The 18,302-nt window shown below is 39.3% G+C and overlaps 1 protein-coding gene across 3 annotated transcripts in view; it reads left to right on the top strand.

Annotated features, from left to right (window-relative positions):
- The first annotated feature begins 11,855 nt into the window (after positions 1-11,855).
- Positions 11,856-18,302, top strand: part of LOC113115422 (eukaryotic translation initiation factor 4 gamma 1-like) — a 39,577-nt gene continuing 33,130 nt past the window's right edge. For all 3 annotated transcript variants that reach the window (XM_026283008.1, XM_026283000.1, XM_026282992.1), the window contains exon 1: positions 11,856-12,301. The gene's annotated coding sequence lies outside the window, so the exon portion shown is untranslated. The remainder of the gene's footprint in view (positions 12,302-18,302) is intronic.

The raw sequence follows: 18,302 nt of genomic DNA, 5'->3' as shown, positions 1-18,302 counted from the left end.
AAGAGCATATTCAATGACAGTAATTTTTCCTTGTTTTAAAGGTCCCGTTTTTCGTGCTTTTTTGAAGCTTTGATTGTGTTTACAGTGTGCAATATAACATGTGTTCATGTTTCGCATGTAAAAAGAAAACAGTATTTTTCACACAATTCACCTATCTGTATACCGCTGTTTTCACTGTCATAAAAATGGGTTGATGACTTCCTTGTTCTATGAAGTCCCTCCTTCAGAAATAAGTGATAAGTTCTGATTGTGCCAGCGGTTCCTGTGTTGTGATACGACAACAGCTTAGCGCACGCTGCCCTCCTGGAAATGCGATTGGGCTAGTTTTGAGAAGCAAGTGGGCAGGAGCATGTGCTGGAGATGTACTTAAGATGTTTTTACTGAAGAGATGTGCATGAAAATCACATTCGATTTTTTTGCACAGCCCTAACATCTAGTTAACAAAGCTAAACAGCGTTGCCCTTTGTGTAATAAGTAACAGAAACTGTTAAACACACCAATTTAAATAATAAAATACACTTACCGGTTGTGGTCCATAAATAACGCCTTCTCCAGACAAAGAGGGAACTGCTCCATCTTTCAGGAATAATCTTTGTGCGAATCCGGCATTAAACTGATTGAGATTGAGGAAGCTGTCCTCAGCAAGCTGTCCTCAACAAAATGTGCTGCACAGGGTTTTACATGTGGATTATAATTTTCAGGAACCGAATTAAACATAAATTGTAACCATTAATCTCCCAAGTACAACTTCCCTGGGAAGGCCAAACAAAGGTGATTGGACTTCTAGATGAAAATAACAGTGTTTTGACGACATGGCGACAAACACAAATGCAACTCTTCCTCTTCTCCGTCGGAGCCCAACAAGACCACGCCGCCCTATTTGTGTATTCATGTAGGCGGAGGTTAGTCAAAAAACTGTTTTAGTGACGTCATTACTGCAGCAACTAGAGGGATGTAGTCCAAACAGGTTTATTTTTTGTAGCCGAATTCTGTTAAATAAAATATCTCGCTTGGCAATGAACTTTGAGCTTTATAATTTTACAGATATTATTTATACTCTAACAACAACATTACACACTAACTAAAGTTTAAAACATGGGATCCACAGAACGGGACCTTTAAATTAAAAAGTTTCTCACCAGGTGGGTCTGCCGAAAACCTCTCGGAAGTGGTCAACAAAGCTAGAATATGACTGGATTACATAATTATTTTGGGTCCAAATGGCATCGGCCCACTGAAGCTCTTTACCTTGCAACTGGGAGATTAGGAAGGCTACCTTCGATTGCTCGGTGGGGTACAAGTGCGGTTGCATCTCCAGGATCAGCGAACATTGGAGAAGGAATCCGCTGCAATCCTCCGCCTAACCAGAGAAGGGTGCCGGTTTGGCCATGGGGCTAGCGTGCACGGTGGGTGAGGAAGCCGAGGTGTTGTTTCCGGAAGTGCTTGCTGGTGAAGGGGGTGATTGAAGGCTGGTGATGGTTTGACACAATGCGTCAACGAGGTCCTGGAAGGGGTCTGTGAGGCTCATGGTCATGTCGATCAGTCTTGGTCCGGTCTTCTGTTACAGTAGTCAGGGACAGGAGACTGGAATAACAGAGAATGATGTTTACACAAGCAGATGAGCAGGTGATGAATGGAGGAGCAATGGGTGAGGATATGGTGCTGGTGACTTTAGTGGTGAGAAGATCTGGAGGGTAGTAGTAAGAGGCAATGGAGGCAGATGACACACACACACACGATGGGGACTGGAAGACGCTGGAGATCGCTGGAGAGAGGTAAGTCAGGTATATGGTTAGTCCTTTAGAGTTAGCAGGTAGGTATTCACCTAGTTGTGAACGAGACCGGACAGTGACTGCGTGTGTGACTTTTGAATACTGGGGTGATTGCAGGTGGATGAGGAGCAGGTGGGTGTGATTAGTATTCAGGTGAGGGCGTGCGCTGTTATTGGGTGGTGTTGGAGCCTGGTGTGTCTGCACCCTTGTCAAAAAATCCTAAAGGATTCCAGTAAGAAAACTGTACAGGATTCTAATTGGATTTTCTATCATATTTTGGAACCGTTCCTACAGGATTCTGACAGGATTAGTCTTGTAGGACAAGACATAAATATCCTGTAGGATCATTCCTATAGGATTTCAATGGGATCCAGTTGGGTGACTGTTTCTATGGGATTTTTTTTCACTTTTCCATTGTATTTCTTTTATGAACAAATAGTACTTGCAGTTTGCCTACTCACCCTAATGTAGACATTGTTCATTGTATGTTGCATGACCTTCAGTAACATTGTAAAAAACATAAGCGGTGATATGTGCAGCAATACAGCATTAGTGCCAAAATTTCTAAGGCACTGATAATGGATTGATCACACACACGCACACAATATGTAGCACTTGTGCTTCCAATGTAAATATACACTAAACCAGTTCTAGACCCAAAGGGAGGAACATATCTAGAGTGAGGAGGAACATATAAAGTGTATACAGGAGACCAGAAGTTGAATATAAAAATAACACTTTACTGTAACAATAATAATAATAGCAAATACAATCACAACACAGAACAATAAAACATCAAACAATATGTAGAATTTTATATTGTAACTCAGTATGATACACCTCAAAGGGAACTTAAACTGTTCATTTCATGTAATAAAGTACAATTTGTGTGTAATGTAAAAACAGAGAGAAAAAAAAGAAAAATATTGTATCAAATATATTCCAAAGCAATCACTAATGCTCTGTCAATTGAACATATGCACAATTACTTCCTGGTTTTAGATAAGCCAGATCAGTCATTTCCAGTCAGTTGTACTGTGCTTTAAGGGGAGAGCCCTTTTCTCAGCTTCTCTACAAAATCTATTCACAATTTGAAGAAAATCTTTGTTTAAGAGGATGAAACGTCCACATTTACCATTAAATGTTTTTAGTGTTAAATATTACGCAGGTAAATCTGCTAAATTGTTCTCGACTCATTGCTTCGATTGACAGTAATAACAGAAGACAAGCCAAATTCAGAATAGAGCGGTCCATTATGTGATTTAAACTAAATTCATAGTAACAAAACTACAACAGTAACAAGTCTTTGTTGACTGAATATATTTAGCAGCTTTTACAGTTAAAGATAAAACTTTAAAAATGTATTTACTAAATAAAATCTAAAAATATAAAAAAATATTTAATGCATTATTTAATTGTTATACCATTAATATTTAACTTATTTAATTTGTAGTTAACTAGTTATTTAAATAATTCTCCCTTATACACTGTTAGTGTCGGAACATTTATTTATTATTATTTTTTAATTAAATTATATGAGACTTTTTGATTCCTTCACTTGCTATACTTTATACTTCAGTACAAAAAGAAGTACACAAATTTGTACTCAAAATCTTTAAAGTGATTTTTACTGCACAGCTATAGAGTTGAGTGGGCAAATATTATAAGGGTTTAAAATGTGTTCATGACTATGTAAGAAAGTAATTCATTATCAAATCAGAGCAGTGTGATGTCATTTGGGAGATAGCATCACTAATGTTAGCCTACACCTAAACCAGTGGTTCTCAAAGTGTGCTACGAGTCCCCACAGAGGAATCACTAATTTAATTACAAATTAATGTTAAAACACAATAATTTTGAACTTAAATGTAAAAAGAACTCTACTCAAATAAAGATTAAGTACAACACAGTTTTTATTTAACTTTTAGGTACAACACATTTTAATTTAATCATTATTTCAGTTTTTTTTTATTTTATTTACCTGTTTGTAAGCACAGTGTAGTGTTAATGTTCAAAGTGTATATTAACAATGTTAAAGTGGCTGACAACAGTTAATATAATAATAATTAGACCTACTATGCTACTGAATTTTAATGTGTGTAATTGGTATAAAATTTTGAGAACCACTGGCCAGCTATTAGTTGTCAGCATTTCAATGTAGTTACGTGTCTAGGTAATCGTCTGGGATTAATTAAATAACATAAAACTTTATTTTAATTACATCATCTATCATTATTGTTTTGCTATCATTATTTATGAAGATGGAAGGGTATTTTTTTTTCTTTTTTTTCTGACAAGAACTAGGCAGGAGGTGTTTCTGTACCTGTATAAACAACAACATTAAATCAGCTTTACCGGAAGTTTACGAGTAGCTATTGGCTTTTCTTTATGCGGAATTTTCATGCATTTAGTCAACTGGCTACCAGGCAATGTAACAGGTCCTTCAGCTGACAAAGGCTCGCCATCTATTCTCTTGTCAAGTGTGTCTTCATGTACACACACATATCACGGGATAACGGTCTCATGTCAAACTTTTTAACTGGAACATAAATCCTGACCTGCACAACAGAACATATTAATCCATCAATACAAATAAAGCGGTACACAAAACCGTAAAGCACAATTCAAAACGCTCAATATGGTGGCAGAACAGGCATTTTGTACTTGCTACTTCAGTGTTTTATACAATTACATTTTATTTTAAATGACATACATTAATATTTCATTAATATCAGTTAATAAATTAGCTTTTGCTATGTAATGGCAGACTCCTGTACTAATCAGCAGATACAGTAACTAACGTTAGATCAACAACTTACCAACAGATATAATTACTTCACCCAAAATGGTTAGTTTGGGATGCAGCTCAGATAAGTATCATTATTTCTTCCTTTTACGCGTCTTTCAATAAACTTTTAACAAGTAAAACAACGTTAATCACTCGATTTCTCAGCTTCCTCGCCTGACCATTACCGTTCAAATTATGCACGCTACAGTGTCACGCGCATTCGGATTTCTTAAAGGGGTAGCTTCACGCCAAAACCATTATAGATGTTTGTGTTTCTATGAATTCTTAGTCAAATCTACATTTTAACTTATTCTGATATTATATCATTTAAAATATTTGCCTTACTGTATTATGATTTTTTTTTATATATATTTGTGTATATGTAGGCTGCATTTTTATGGGTTACAAGTACACACACACACACACAAAGTGCTAATCTAAAAAAGTAAAGTTACTCTTAAAAAGTAATTAACAGAATCAAATAAGATCCTACAGGACAAAGTGAATTTCCATTAAAAAATCACAATGTCCAATACAAATCAATAAAAGATTACATGAAAAAATTTAATCCCATTCAATTAAACACAATGTCCAATAAGATTCTAAACATCAAATAAAATCCTACAGGACAAACTGAAATTCCATTAAAATCAATCAGAATGTCCAATAGGATTCTAAGAGTCCAGTAAGATCCAATAGGACAAAGTGAAATTCCATTAAAATCAATCAGAATGTCCAATAGGATTCTAAGAGTCCAGTAAGATCCAATAGGACAAAGTGAAATTCCATTAAAATCAATCAGAATGTCCAATAGGATTCTAAGAATCAAGTAGGATCCAATAGGACAAAGTGAAATTCCAATAGGATTTTTTGACAAGGGTGTGACAATCAGAGGATCTGTAAAAATTTTTAAAACATCTCAACTTTTCAGAATGCGGCAAGGGCAAGAATATCAGACCTGAACCAGGAAGTTGGTCACAAGATCACATGGTAACCAGTTAAACCGTAACACCGGAGAGCGCCAAGATGTTTTCCTGAGGTGCTCGTGCATCGCAGTTGTGCTGCCGTGATACACCATATTTTTTGCAAAGGGAACAAAGGGACATTTTATTTGTCCTCTGTTTAAAGTATTGCCATACTTTTGGTAATAGTGGTCTCTGTTTTTGTGATAGAATGCAACTTTCTCCATTCCCAGTATGCCATTACGCGAGATGTAAACAAACAGTGTGACGCGTCGACGCATTTCACGCACGTCGACATATTTTTGTAGTCACTATACCCAATAATGCTATTGAGCTAGCCGGACACTACATGTTCTGGGCAGATAGAACAGCAGATGACTCCGGCAAGACAAGAGGTGGTGGACTGTGCATTTATGTCAACAAAGTTTGGTGTACGAACACTGTCATTGTTGGGAGACACTGCTCAGCTAACCTAGAGTTTCTCATGGTTAAATGTAGACCTTTTTATCTGCCACGGGAGTTCACCATAATAACTGCAGTCTATATTCCACCGGATGCTAATGCCAAGCTTCCTTTGAACGAACTTCATGCAGCCATTAGTAAACAACAGACTGCTCACCCGTAGGCTGCTTTTATTGTCGCGGGTGATTTTAATCACTGCAAATTAAAGACAGTGCTCCCCAAATTCCACCAGCATGTTTCCTGCCACACCAGAGGAGACAAAACTTTGGATCATGTTTACACAAACATTGATGGAGCTTACACTGCGACCCCCCTCGCCCACCTTGGACAGTCTAATCACCTTTCTTTGTTTCTCACCCCTCATCAACCGTGTGAAGCCATCAGTGAGGAAGATCAAAAGCCGCATTTCCACTGTTGGGCCAGTGCGAGCCAGGGTTAAAGCGGGCGGGGCGGGGCTCATAGCCTCGAGCCAGTAGTACTAAGGCCAGAATAGCGCAGGATTTCCAGTCAGGGCCTGAAGTTCTGCTGTGCATCACTAAAACATGCCCTTTACACGCCTCTCAGAACAACATCATGCAACCCCATCATTTCACCAACAAAGAGAAGTTATCAGAAAACTAAGAAATAAGTCACTGGAACATGCGTGATCACAAAACCAACGTGATAAAAGCGGCCGTTTGTTTGCATGCTTTGTTAAATATTTAAATTCAAAAGCATTGATGTTTTACTATAGAACATGGCGGTTTCTCCATTAGGGCGATTGGGCGACGCACCACCAAAAGAAAGGGAGGGATTTTTTTTTCTTTTACAGTCAACCAAAGTGTTACGCTAGCTTTCACTATTCTAGACTGTTTTTGCTGCCTCTAAATAGTCAAATCAGCGTCAAGTCGCGTTCTGTGTAGTACCGCCCCTTTTTGGGCGATTTCTGTCAAACTGTGAACAGAGAGGCACGTCCTGATTTTGCTGAGTTAGACGTGTTCCTAGGTCAACATATTTTGTTGACCCTGGAACAACATTTTACTCCAAAAATATATTCTTGACCATATCCCTACACCTAAACCTAACCTTAACCATGAGCAATCCCTAAAATCAGAGGAAATGATAGATGAATGACACTGATGTACAAGCAACCAGTGTTAATTTTGACACAAAATTTTAATTTAGTTTCAGTCTTAGTCTTTTGACTATAATTCTTTTTAGTTTTAGTCAAGTTTTAGTCATCTGATTTGTTTTAATTTTAGTCTTATTTTAGTCGACTAAAATTGCTTGGTATTTTAGTCGACTAAAAAAAGACTAAAATCAATAACAGATTTACTAGACAATTTTTTACAGCTGGTATAGGAAACAAACTTAACCAAAATATATAAAACACAAATTCAACTTTATTTCAACACAACTGTGTCTTTATTTCGATTCAAAAGCTTTTATGCAGCAACAAACACTGTCATGATAATGTAAACAATAACTAGCTGCCAATTGACCATCAATAAAAGAAAAATAAAGTTAGGTCCAGGACCTTAAAGCTTACAACTGAGCTGAACAATAAGTGCATAAATTTAAAGTAAATATTTAATAAGTTGGGTGGATAAAAAAAGTAACAAGATTTTATAAGGTATTCATTTGTCTAGCAATATTGTATGTTTTAAATACTACAATATTGCTAGATTAGTATGTATAATGATAGGATGTGAACATTCACATTTCACATGACTAATATAGAAATATTTGTGATATTGCTATCTTACTATCGCACCGTTGACACTCCAGAGTCGGGTCAGGTGATCGTTGACACTCCAGAGTTGGGTCAGGTCACCGTTGACACTCCCAAGTCGGGTCAAGTCACCCTTCACACTCCAGAGTCGGGTCAGGTCACCGCTGACACTCCAGAGTCGGGTCAAGTCACCGTTGACACTCCAGAGTTAGGTCAAGTTACCGTTGACACTCCAGAGTCAGGTCAATGCACTGTTGACACTCATGAGTCAAGGGCTAAGTCAAGTCACCGGTGTTCTTCATGGGCAAAGTCAAGTCACCGACTATCTTCATGGGCAAAGTCAAGTCACCATTGATCTTTATGGGCAAGGGCAAGTCACCAACGATCTTCATGGGCAAAGTCAAGTCACCAGTGTTCTTCATGGGCGAATGCAAGTCACCATTGATCTTCATGAGCAGAGTCAAGTCACCAATGATCTTCCTGAATCCAGTCTAAACACCACGTCTCTCCTGAACTGCTAGAGCCTCTCCACGTCTCTGCTGAACTACCAGAACCTCTCCTCGTCTCTGCGGAACTTCCAGAGCCTCGTCACGTCTAAGCCGAACTCTCTGAGTGCTCGACTTGTCCTGTAGTGGCCACGGAGGCCACCCTTAACCTGTTCGTGTTCTCTGATTCAGACTTGCCTAACCAGTCTTGCTCTCCTGTGTCATCGATCCCACTGTGGTGGTCTTCGGCGCCACCCTAGTGGGCTCCTGTGCCGACTGCACGGCTGTAGTGGTCTTCTGCGCCGCCCTGGTGGGCTTCTGTCTCAACTGCATGGCTGTGGTGGTCTTCTGCGCCGCCCTGGTGGCCTTCTGTCTTGACTGCACGGCTGTGGTGGTCTTCTGCGCCGCCCTGGTGGGCTTATGTCTCGACGGCACAGATGTGGCGGTCTCCTGCGCCGCCCTGGTGGGCTTCTGTCTCGACCACACGGATGTGGTGGTCTTCTGCGCCGCTCTTGTGGGTTTCTGTCTCGACCGCACGGCTGTGGTGGTCTTCTGTGCCGCCCTGGTGGGTTTCTGTCTCGACCGCATGGCTCCAGTCCCACCTTGCTCCACCCTGGATTCCTGCCCTGTCGGCTCGACCCTGGGCCCCTGAACTTTCATTTCTCTCCTGGCCTTGTGTTTTTTTGGTGTTTAGTTTTTGTTTTTTTGCACTTCCTGTATCTGTTACCCTCTATTACCTGGCCCTCCATCCCTCCCCCTGGTCCACTGCTGGTCCACCTCCCTCCTGGTCTCCTTGTTTTTGTTTTTTGCACTTCCTTACTCTGTTTGCCTCTGTTGCCTGGCCCTCCGTCCCTCCCCCTGGTCCTCCGCCAGTCCACCTCGCTCCTGGTCTCCTTGTTTTTGTTGTTTGCACTTCCTGTTTCTGTTTCCCTCTGTTGCCTGGCCCTCCGTCCCTCCCCCTAGTCCTCCGCCTGTCCACCTCCCTCCTGGTCTCTGTGTTCCTTGGTCTGTTCGGGTGAAGCATCTGGTAGCTCCTCCGTGGAGGAGGGGGTAATGTCACGGTGTCTGTTCTGTGTTTCCCTGGGTGTCCACTAGTGGTTTCACTTCCCCATAGGCACCTCACCGCAGGCACTACAATTCCCACAAAGCTTTGTCCCTTCATCACAGTAATTGCACTCCTGTTAATTGCACTCAGGTCTCTTCACTTGATAGTCATTACCCTGCCTATATTAACGGGTCTGTTTCTGTTTGTTTTCATTGAGTCCTTATTTTCCATCACTCAGTTTCCTTGCGTTCCTAGTTTCGAGTTCCTGTTTGTTTGTTTGTTTGTTTGTTTTGGATAGATTTTTGGTTTTGACCCCCTGCTTGTTAGATTCTGATTTTGGATTACCCATTAAAACTCACACTGCTTTTGGATCTCTCGTCTCCTGTGTTCCTGTGTTCCCGAGCGTAACAATAGTATTAGTAGTAATAGCTAATAGTATTTAAAAGCTGTAAATAATGTCCATAATACTTATCTGTATAGTTATTGTACATACTGTATACCTTGTATATTATGTACTTACTGCTTATTGCACTTCTGGTTAGATGCTTACTGCATTTCGTTGCCTTGTACCTTACATGTGCAGTGACAATAAAGTTGAATCTATTCTAATCTTTACAAATGTGCACTTTACACTATGGATTCCTGTGTTGCATGAGAAGATTGATAGATATGATATACATATAGATATGGATCTGAGGATAGATAGATAGGCCCTCTGCTATTTTCAGTATACATATTGCCCCTTGATAATATTGTTAGAAAATATGGGATTAGTTTCCATTGTTATGCTGATGGTACTCAACTATATATTTCAACAAGACAAGATGAAACTTCTAAATTATATAAACAGAGCTTTAAAAATGTAAAAGATTGGAGGACCAATAATGTTCTCCTATTAATTTAGGATAAGACCGAGATAAGTAATATTGGACCTTCAATCAATAAGTGACAGGTAGTCCAAAATGTTGGTGCACTTACCAGGTCACTACACTGGGTATCTAGTAAGTTCCATATCAGTTACAAAATATTGGTACTTATTTATAAGCCCCTAAATAGTCTAGCTCATCACACTCAATCACGCAATTATTCATCACGCTTCCTAAGGTCACAAAATTCTGGACTTTTGGTAGTACCAAAGATAGCAAAGTCTACTAAAGGAGGTAGAGCATTTTCACATTTGGCTCCCAAACTCTGGAATAGCCTTCCTGATAATGTTTGGGGTTCAGAAACACTCACTCTGTTTAAATCTAGATTAAAGACACATTTCTTTAGTTAAGCATTCACATAATGTATCTCATAACCTGGTACTCCAGCTATATCTGATCAAATGCACTTTTTTTCTTGGTTTGAACAGAAACTACACTTTTCCATTTGCTTTTCTGTTTCTGCCATGGGATAGGAATCTTGAGGGAACTAGGTATTACACAAGCTTCAGTCGGATCCAGCTCTTACGAAGATCTGAGATGACCAAACACCTGAGAATAGATGACTCCAATACCTCCGAGAACCTCAGATGATGCCAACCCTGAACCAACATACAAAACTATGTGAAATATTCAGCTATATATTCGGCTCTCAAATTGATGCGAAAATAGACTGACACTTTACATTTCAGGCATTTGTCAAACTTCAAAAAATTCATTTCCAGTATTATTGTATTGTATTAAATGAAACATTTCATGATGCATTTTATAGGATCATAATATTTTGTTTAGTTTATTGCTCCATATTTTTATAGCTATGCCTCAGGTCAGCTATGAAGGCCTATTGAGTGCATTGGAGGGATCTGCTCCACTCTCATGGAGTACTTGCTTGGTTTAACACTTTTCCTTCCAGACTCTTGATTGAACTGACATCTGTGGTTCTTTATCAAAAATCACGGGCTAGTCTATATCAGTAAACCCCTTATTACTCAATGACGACTCCATGTTGACGCTCTCTAATTGAACATAAACGTTTGAGGTGCCGGCTTACATCTGCTAAATAAATGCTAGTGCAAAACTGGCTCCCATTTCATATGTTGAATATTTAGAAGTGTCTGATGCAGCTCTGAGATATTATAATATAGTCATTCACGGCACAGATTAATTTTGCACAAATTCAAAAATAAAAAAAATAAAAAAAATAAATAATATATATATATATATATATATATATATATATATATATATATTGTACCTTTGAAATAGAATTTATATATAATGACATGTAATTATTAATTTTTTACCAGCTGTCTAATTTGTGCCCTACTGAATAGAGATCACAGCATTAAGGTTGGGTGGGAGAGGTATAAAAATTATTTAGTTTGCTTAACCTTTTATGTCAATTTACTAATAATGGCATATAGAATATCGTTTTTTTTTGTTTGTATATGTAGTATTTTGTGAAATAGATTCAGTTCCCTGTTGATTTATGCTCATTGCTCACGGTGCGTTTTACTGCATTCCTTGTTTTAGTTTTAATTAAATACGTACGTATTCATTAGATTTTTTTTTTTCTGTATGCAAATATTTCTAAATCAACGTTCATAATCTGAAGTCTGTGTAAGTGGAGGAGACTTTTATTATTGCTCCCATGTCTACCCTTGGCAAATGACCCCGCTGCGCTCAGGTTGATTAACCCGGAAGTACCCACGCGGCGCACTGAGCACTCCGTCCGGTTCCGCGGGCTCAAGGGGAGAAACGCCGAAGCACCATGGCTCTATTCTAATCGCGTTAATAAAGAGAAGTGTTATCAATTTACCGGCAATCCGTCACCATCCGCGCCTTAAACATGGACCTCCAGTCAAGAGGCTTGTCCTGGAGGCATCAACTTTGTCAGTAGTAACATCTGAAAGCTGTATTTATATTTTCCCCCCATACTGTCACTTTTTTTTGCCTTTGCACGCTAACGTTACACGGGATTTAAACCCAAGTATCAGAAGCTAGCAACCACTTCTCATTTGATGAACCCAAATATTCATGTGGAAACCAAGACGCCCTCTGTTAATAACGAAAAATAACAACAAAAAAAAAAACTAACTTTCAAGAAACGCGTTGACGAAGTCCTCGAGTGTTCCCGTCTGTCCGCGGCGCCGGTAAGTAATCACTGTCTATGCTAACTCTGATAGCCGCGTTTAAACCGGTAATCGTAGCGGCCAAGCAGGCCTAGACTGATTCTCACGACGGGTTTAATGTTGGTGGGGTGGTCACGTATCAAACCTTTTTTTTGTAACTTGTCACTGGTTATTTCCTAATTTCTCTCCCTGTTAGCCCGGTTGTGTGTTTCTGAGGAGTTATTTCCCAACGCTTCGCTTTTTTTTTCAGTTTCACACACTCATAATGCTCATATTTCTTGGAGTCAGTCCTCTGAAATTTGGGGAACACAAACTCTGCACCGTTTTGTCCCGTTGAGTTAACATAGCCTATAGACGTTGAATTGCTTGTTCTCTGGTATTTTAGGAGCATTTGTGACCGTTAAATGTCACATGTGACGTATAGAAGGAATGTCGGTAACGTACACAAGACGCTAGAATAAGTTTGTGCGGTAACTAACATGGAGATTTTTTTCCCTCAACAAACTCAACTCAAACCCGATTTATTACATATGATAGTGTAAACGAACCGGCCTGACCGTCGGCTTTCATCATGTCATTCATTTATAGGGGGGTAACGTAAGCTAATAAGCTAGTGCGGTGAAATCGACAGTTCCCTTCACATTTACCGAGGCCCCGGTTTGATTTTATGGTTTTCTTCGATGTTTATCGACGCGAGTTTTCGTCAGATGGTGTGTTGTGTTCGTTAAATCTGGGGCTGGAAATAAAACGATGTTGTTTGGTATAGACAGCGGAGCGGATGCGAACGTGTCAGTGCCATATGGAGGCTAGCGCTGTTAGCCACACTGGCAGTGCATCATGGCTGCGGTGTGACACGTCTTTAGAAGCAGCACACTGCTTTCCTCGCACTCCTGGGAGCCTAGCGTGCAGAAAACCTTTTATATTTTATTTATCTTTTATCAGCTCTACTTGACTGTTATGCAGTGAATATGTGAACTTATTTAAAAAGCGTTTAAAGCTATTTGGAAGTTGCAGTTTCAGTATATTGAGGAATTTTATATTTGAATCAGCCTGTTTGATTAATTTATTTCCTCGTGGCTCGGTCATATGAACCACCATAGTGGGATCAGTTGCTTAAAGGTGTAGTTAAATCCCCAAACTTAAGTTTTTGTTTTATATTTGCTCGCTTTCTAATGAGAATAAAAATGTAATAGAAATGGACAGTTTCAGTTATTCTCTTTCAATGGAAAAAAGATGCAATGGAAGTGGATAGTGAATGTGTAACATCTTTTTTTTTATGCAAAAGAAAGTAATTTATGAGAACAATGCGAGGATGAGTTTTCATTTTCCAGTATGAAATATGTATCTGACATTCGTTCATATTTATCTAGTTTTGTTTTTTGAATTTTCTTGTGAAATTTGGGAAATGCTTTTATTGAAACAAAAATATTTCTTCTTGTATTACTAAAGCCCAAAGCATTTTTGTGTGTGTGTACATGACACTCACAGCCCAATTTTTCTAACAGTACATGTATGTGCAGTTCACTAGTGGTGGGAATCGCACCTCACGATACAAATCATGATACATGGCTCACGATACGATATCTTTATTCTGCTTGGGCTGCATCAAATTATTTTGATTAACGATTATTAGACCGATTAGTCAACTAATCATCGGTTATTTAACTGATTAATCATAAGAAATTTATTGATATTTCAGCTTTTGCTGTTTGCAGCTTTTGCAGTTTGTTAGAATATACATATTATAACAAATAAAGGTAGCTACCGTTTTTCAAAGTCATTATGTAATTACAGTTATACAATTAAAATGTATATATATTTGGTGCACAAAATGAGATGAGAGAGAAACTCTCTTTGCCATTTAATTAGCTATATGAGAAAGCAGCTGAATGACAAATCATTAAGCCTATTAGCATCTATTTTTGTAGGTCATGTAAGAAACAAAAAACTTTATTGATGGGATGTTTTATTTTTGAAGAAACATTTTATTCACAGCATAATCTATCTTAAAATACCTTATAGGGTTATAAAGCGGTCATGAGCTAGATCAAACCAAACTAAAACTTTAATGAAATCAGTGCCCACTGCATAACACACACTTGCAATATCTGAGAGACTGATAGCATCCAGCTTTGTTGACATAAAATTGGATGTGCTGGCGGCACTCTCTCACTCATCTAGTTAGTGATGGAAATACACCTGCGATCCGATTGGAGAAGTTAGGCTACTCAAGGGCTGAAAATGCACTCAGCAGTAATAAAATGATCGGTGCCTAAGGCTGGTGACACACTGGCTGCATGGCGTGAGCGTGGCGTTTCTGCTCCGTGTCAGTTGCGTGGCGGCTGCTTCGCATTTTCTGTTTCTTTACACACCAGAACTGTGCTTGACGAGGCGCTGGCGTTCTTTCTCCCGTTCTCTTTCACAGACGCATACACGTACTTAAGCACACGCGGATACATGACCATTAGGGCTGTACAATTAATCAAAATTAAACTGCAAAGGCGATAAATTATGAATAAGCAGAAGCTGCGATTGTCAGTCGTATCTTTCAGTGAAGCACAGTTCTGTGATCGGTAGTAAATCTCCATCCAAAGGCTGGAGGGCAGTCTCACGCAAATTATGAAATCCAATTATTATGAAATCCAAGAAATGCCTATCATTGGAGCTGAATAAACAGAAGATTTAACTGCTTTCATTGGTTCAACGTGACTAATAAACACATGGTGTTGCTAAAGCAAACTGGCAATATACGATATTATCATAAATTATATCTATGATGTAATGCTAATCGACACAGTCATTATCCCTGCTTAGAATACAATGAAATATTGTGGATTTATTTCACTCGACTGAAGTTAAACTAAGTAAAAACCTGTTGTTGAATCTGGTATTTTCACGTGCTCCCAGATGAAGCAGCATTTACTACACAGAGCAATAGTTCACTGAGATGACAAACAGCTGTCATTATCGCAAACATTTTAGTTCATATCCTAATCCTATGATTATATTGTCTGCAATTATGAAGGTGATTTTGTTTCATAGCTTGTCAGAATTACGGCTTTGTGTAGTAAATGCTGCTCCACCTGAGAGCAGTTGGAGAATTACTGCTATTCACAGAACTGGCTTTACTGACAAAATGTGCATTACAATCGCGATTATTCGCATTCGATTAATTGTGCAGCTCTAGTGACCAGAAACTTCTTGTCAGCGATGCTATGCCCCGCTAATTTATCAGTGAAATCGTTTTGCAGCTTAAAAGTAGAGTTGTTCCGATTCCAATACTAGTATCGGAATTATCTCCGATACCAAAACAAATTCTGGTACATGAACCCATCTACCGATCCGATACCATTTTCTTAAACAAGACCTGGTTATGACCGCTAGCTTTGCCTAACCCCTGCACGGTTCTTCTTCGCTGCTCAGAATGCATTGCAAACACAGGAAGTGCTGTGTTGCCACAAGCAACCCATGTTAAGAGCAGCGAAGAAGAAATGAAAACGCGTTAGCAGCACTGATCTATATATGACTGGATCGCTCATCTCATTCTAAACTGCCAACATACAGTGAAGCCGCTTCTTTATTATATATCAGTGGTTAGCAGTATGTCTCTGTAGTACCGGTAGTCCCCGACTCCCGAGTATATTCGGTACCCGCAGCTGCGTTCAGTCACTTCCGTGTTAGTCAAAGCGCAGGGCTCCAGACAGTAGCTGAATATATACTAGTGTCTGTGAATATTAAACTGCAAAATACTATTTAAATATTACTCCTGCAAATTCTACATCTCTGTGGGTAAGGCGCAGATGCGCGGGTTGCCAGGTTATCAAAACAAATCCTGCCCACTTGTTTCTTAAAATTAGTCCAAAACTAGCCCAATCGTGTTTCCAGGAGGTTCCCCGATTAAAAATTGCATCCCAGGGTTAAAATACACATTTTTTGGCAGGGTTGCCTTGGTAAAATTCGCATTTTAGGGGCTAAACATCAAGTATTTTCCAGTGTTGGACCAGCGTTTTATCCCCAGAAATCCAGTTGGGCTAGTTTTGAGAATCGGGCAGGTTTTGTTTTGAAAACCTGGCAATACTGATCTGAACACACGTGCTGGAGATATACTACTAATCACAGGAGTGCCTTTACTGACAAGATGTGCATGAAAATCGCATTACTTTTTTTCACCGCCGTATTACAAAGAATAAGTTAAACAAGCTACAAAATATTGCATTATAATGGCAGATGAATCACATTTGGTTATGAACGCAATATTGCATTGTCAGTGAACTATGGCTTTGTGTAGTAAGTGCCGCTCCATTTGAAAACAGGTGATGGAAATTTGCTACTAATCACAGAACAAACTTGATGAGACGACATATGACAATCGCATGAGATTAATTGTGCAGCCCTAATTGTGTGCTCTACAAGCCAGTGGCAGTTGTGTGAGCTTGTAATGGGTATTTTGCCATTTCTCCTAAATGCATTGATCATAGCTCCACAAGTGGATCCTGGTGTTCCCTCCCCCCACCACCCCACAAACACTTCATCTGGATGGCTGGGTATCGGGCTATATTGAACACATGCTTGGCCTACCCTCCCCCTCATGACATTAAATGTCCCATGTTTAGCTCATTCCTTCCTAGGTTGTATACGTCCTACTTTGATTATACTCATGACACCAATGCCTTTCTGCCCTTCTGTCCTGCCTTTTTTGAGTACAAAATTCACAAATGCAGTTTGGCCTTGAAGGTCTCTTGGAGGCTTTCACCCTCTGTCAGAAGCACATTCCCCACATGCTTCAGTTCCTCATCATCGCTCTTCCTCCACCTTCTGTCCTCTCCCAGAAAGTCAGTTCTTTTTGAGAGGGTGTTTATTGGTTGCCATCTGTTGGAATCATTAACCCAGAGCTGGATTGTAAGTCCTGACCTATTGTGTGAGGGTCTCAAGGGGCAGACAGACACACCCAGAATGTAGAGCCTACATCTCTCTATCCCCTGATCATAGCTCTCCGGCTGCTCTCCTGTGGCTTTCTCATCCTTTCTCAGCTAATATGATGGATTGTGTTAAATGCCCAGTCTGGCTCTGTGTTTGAGATCTTAAGGGTGTGGCTTTAACTCAATTGACCCTAGTAGACCCGCACCCATTCTTTACTTGATCGCAGAGAGCATTCATTCAGGCTTTTCTGGGAGTATAATCAGGTACACGGTGTATGTTGTTGCAGCATAATTGAAGAACTTCATGATGTACATACTTATTATGTGTTCAGTAGGGCTGTTTTTTTTTTTTTTTTTTTTTTAAAGAACTGGAACCTTGAGCAATTTTTACGTTTTGGTTCCAAAAACGGTTCTGGTGCGACTCTCGTGACCAAGCACTGTGAGGTGTGTTGTGCCGGTGTTCTAATGATTAGCTTTTCCCATAAAGGATGCCACAAACCAAATAACAGAAATGCTGTCCTGCCTCTTTAATTATTGAGCACATTGTTTCTAATGAAGCGCACTCCACCGTTTTGCTGGGCCACATCGCGTCTTTAACTGCCGAACACGTTTCCCACTACTGTACGTGCATTGTGCCTTTAATAACTGCACATTGTTGTGTCTGACTGTGGATGAACAGGCAGTGCGTAGCACCTGTCACTAGGGCTGGGCGATATATATATATATATATATAAAAAAAGATATCTCGAAATTGTCAATTTTTACGATATTCGATATATATCTCGATGTTTGCATTTAAATAATACAAAAAACATGATTTTCTTTTGCCCATAAAAAAAAAAAAAAAAAACACAATTTAGATTAAACCGCTTAAGCAGTTAAAAAAATCTAGGCCAAGAGATCACTTACTGCTTTTTATTAAATGAATACATGTAGGCCTATATGTAACTGAAGCAGTGCAAATTAAGTACAGAAAGTGCATTCTGTCAACTTTTTAGTGGATGCAATTCACAATTTATACTATGCAAATGGGATTTAATTTTTTTAACAAGTTTTTAAGCTAAGAACACAAGTCTGTCAACTGTCTGCGGTTTTAAGAAAAG

This window comes from Carassius auratus, chromosome 2 (genome assembly GCF_003368295.1).
Source record: "Carassius auratus strain Wakin chromosome 2, ASM336829v1, whole genome shotgun sequence".
Classification (NCBI taxonomy): domain Eukaryota; kingdom Metazoa; phylum Chordata; class Actinopteri; order Cypriniformes; family Cyprinidae; genus Carassius; species Carassius auratus.
The sequence above is the reverse complement of the archived record's forward strand: the minus strand, read 5'-3'. Positions and strand labels throughout refer to the sequence as shown.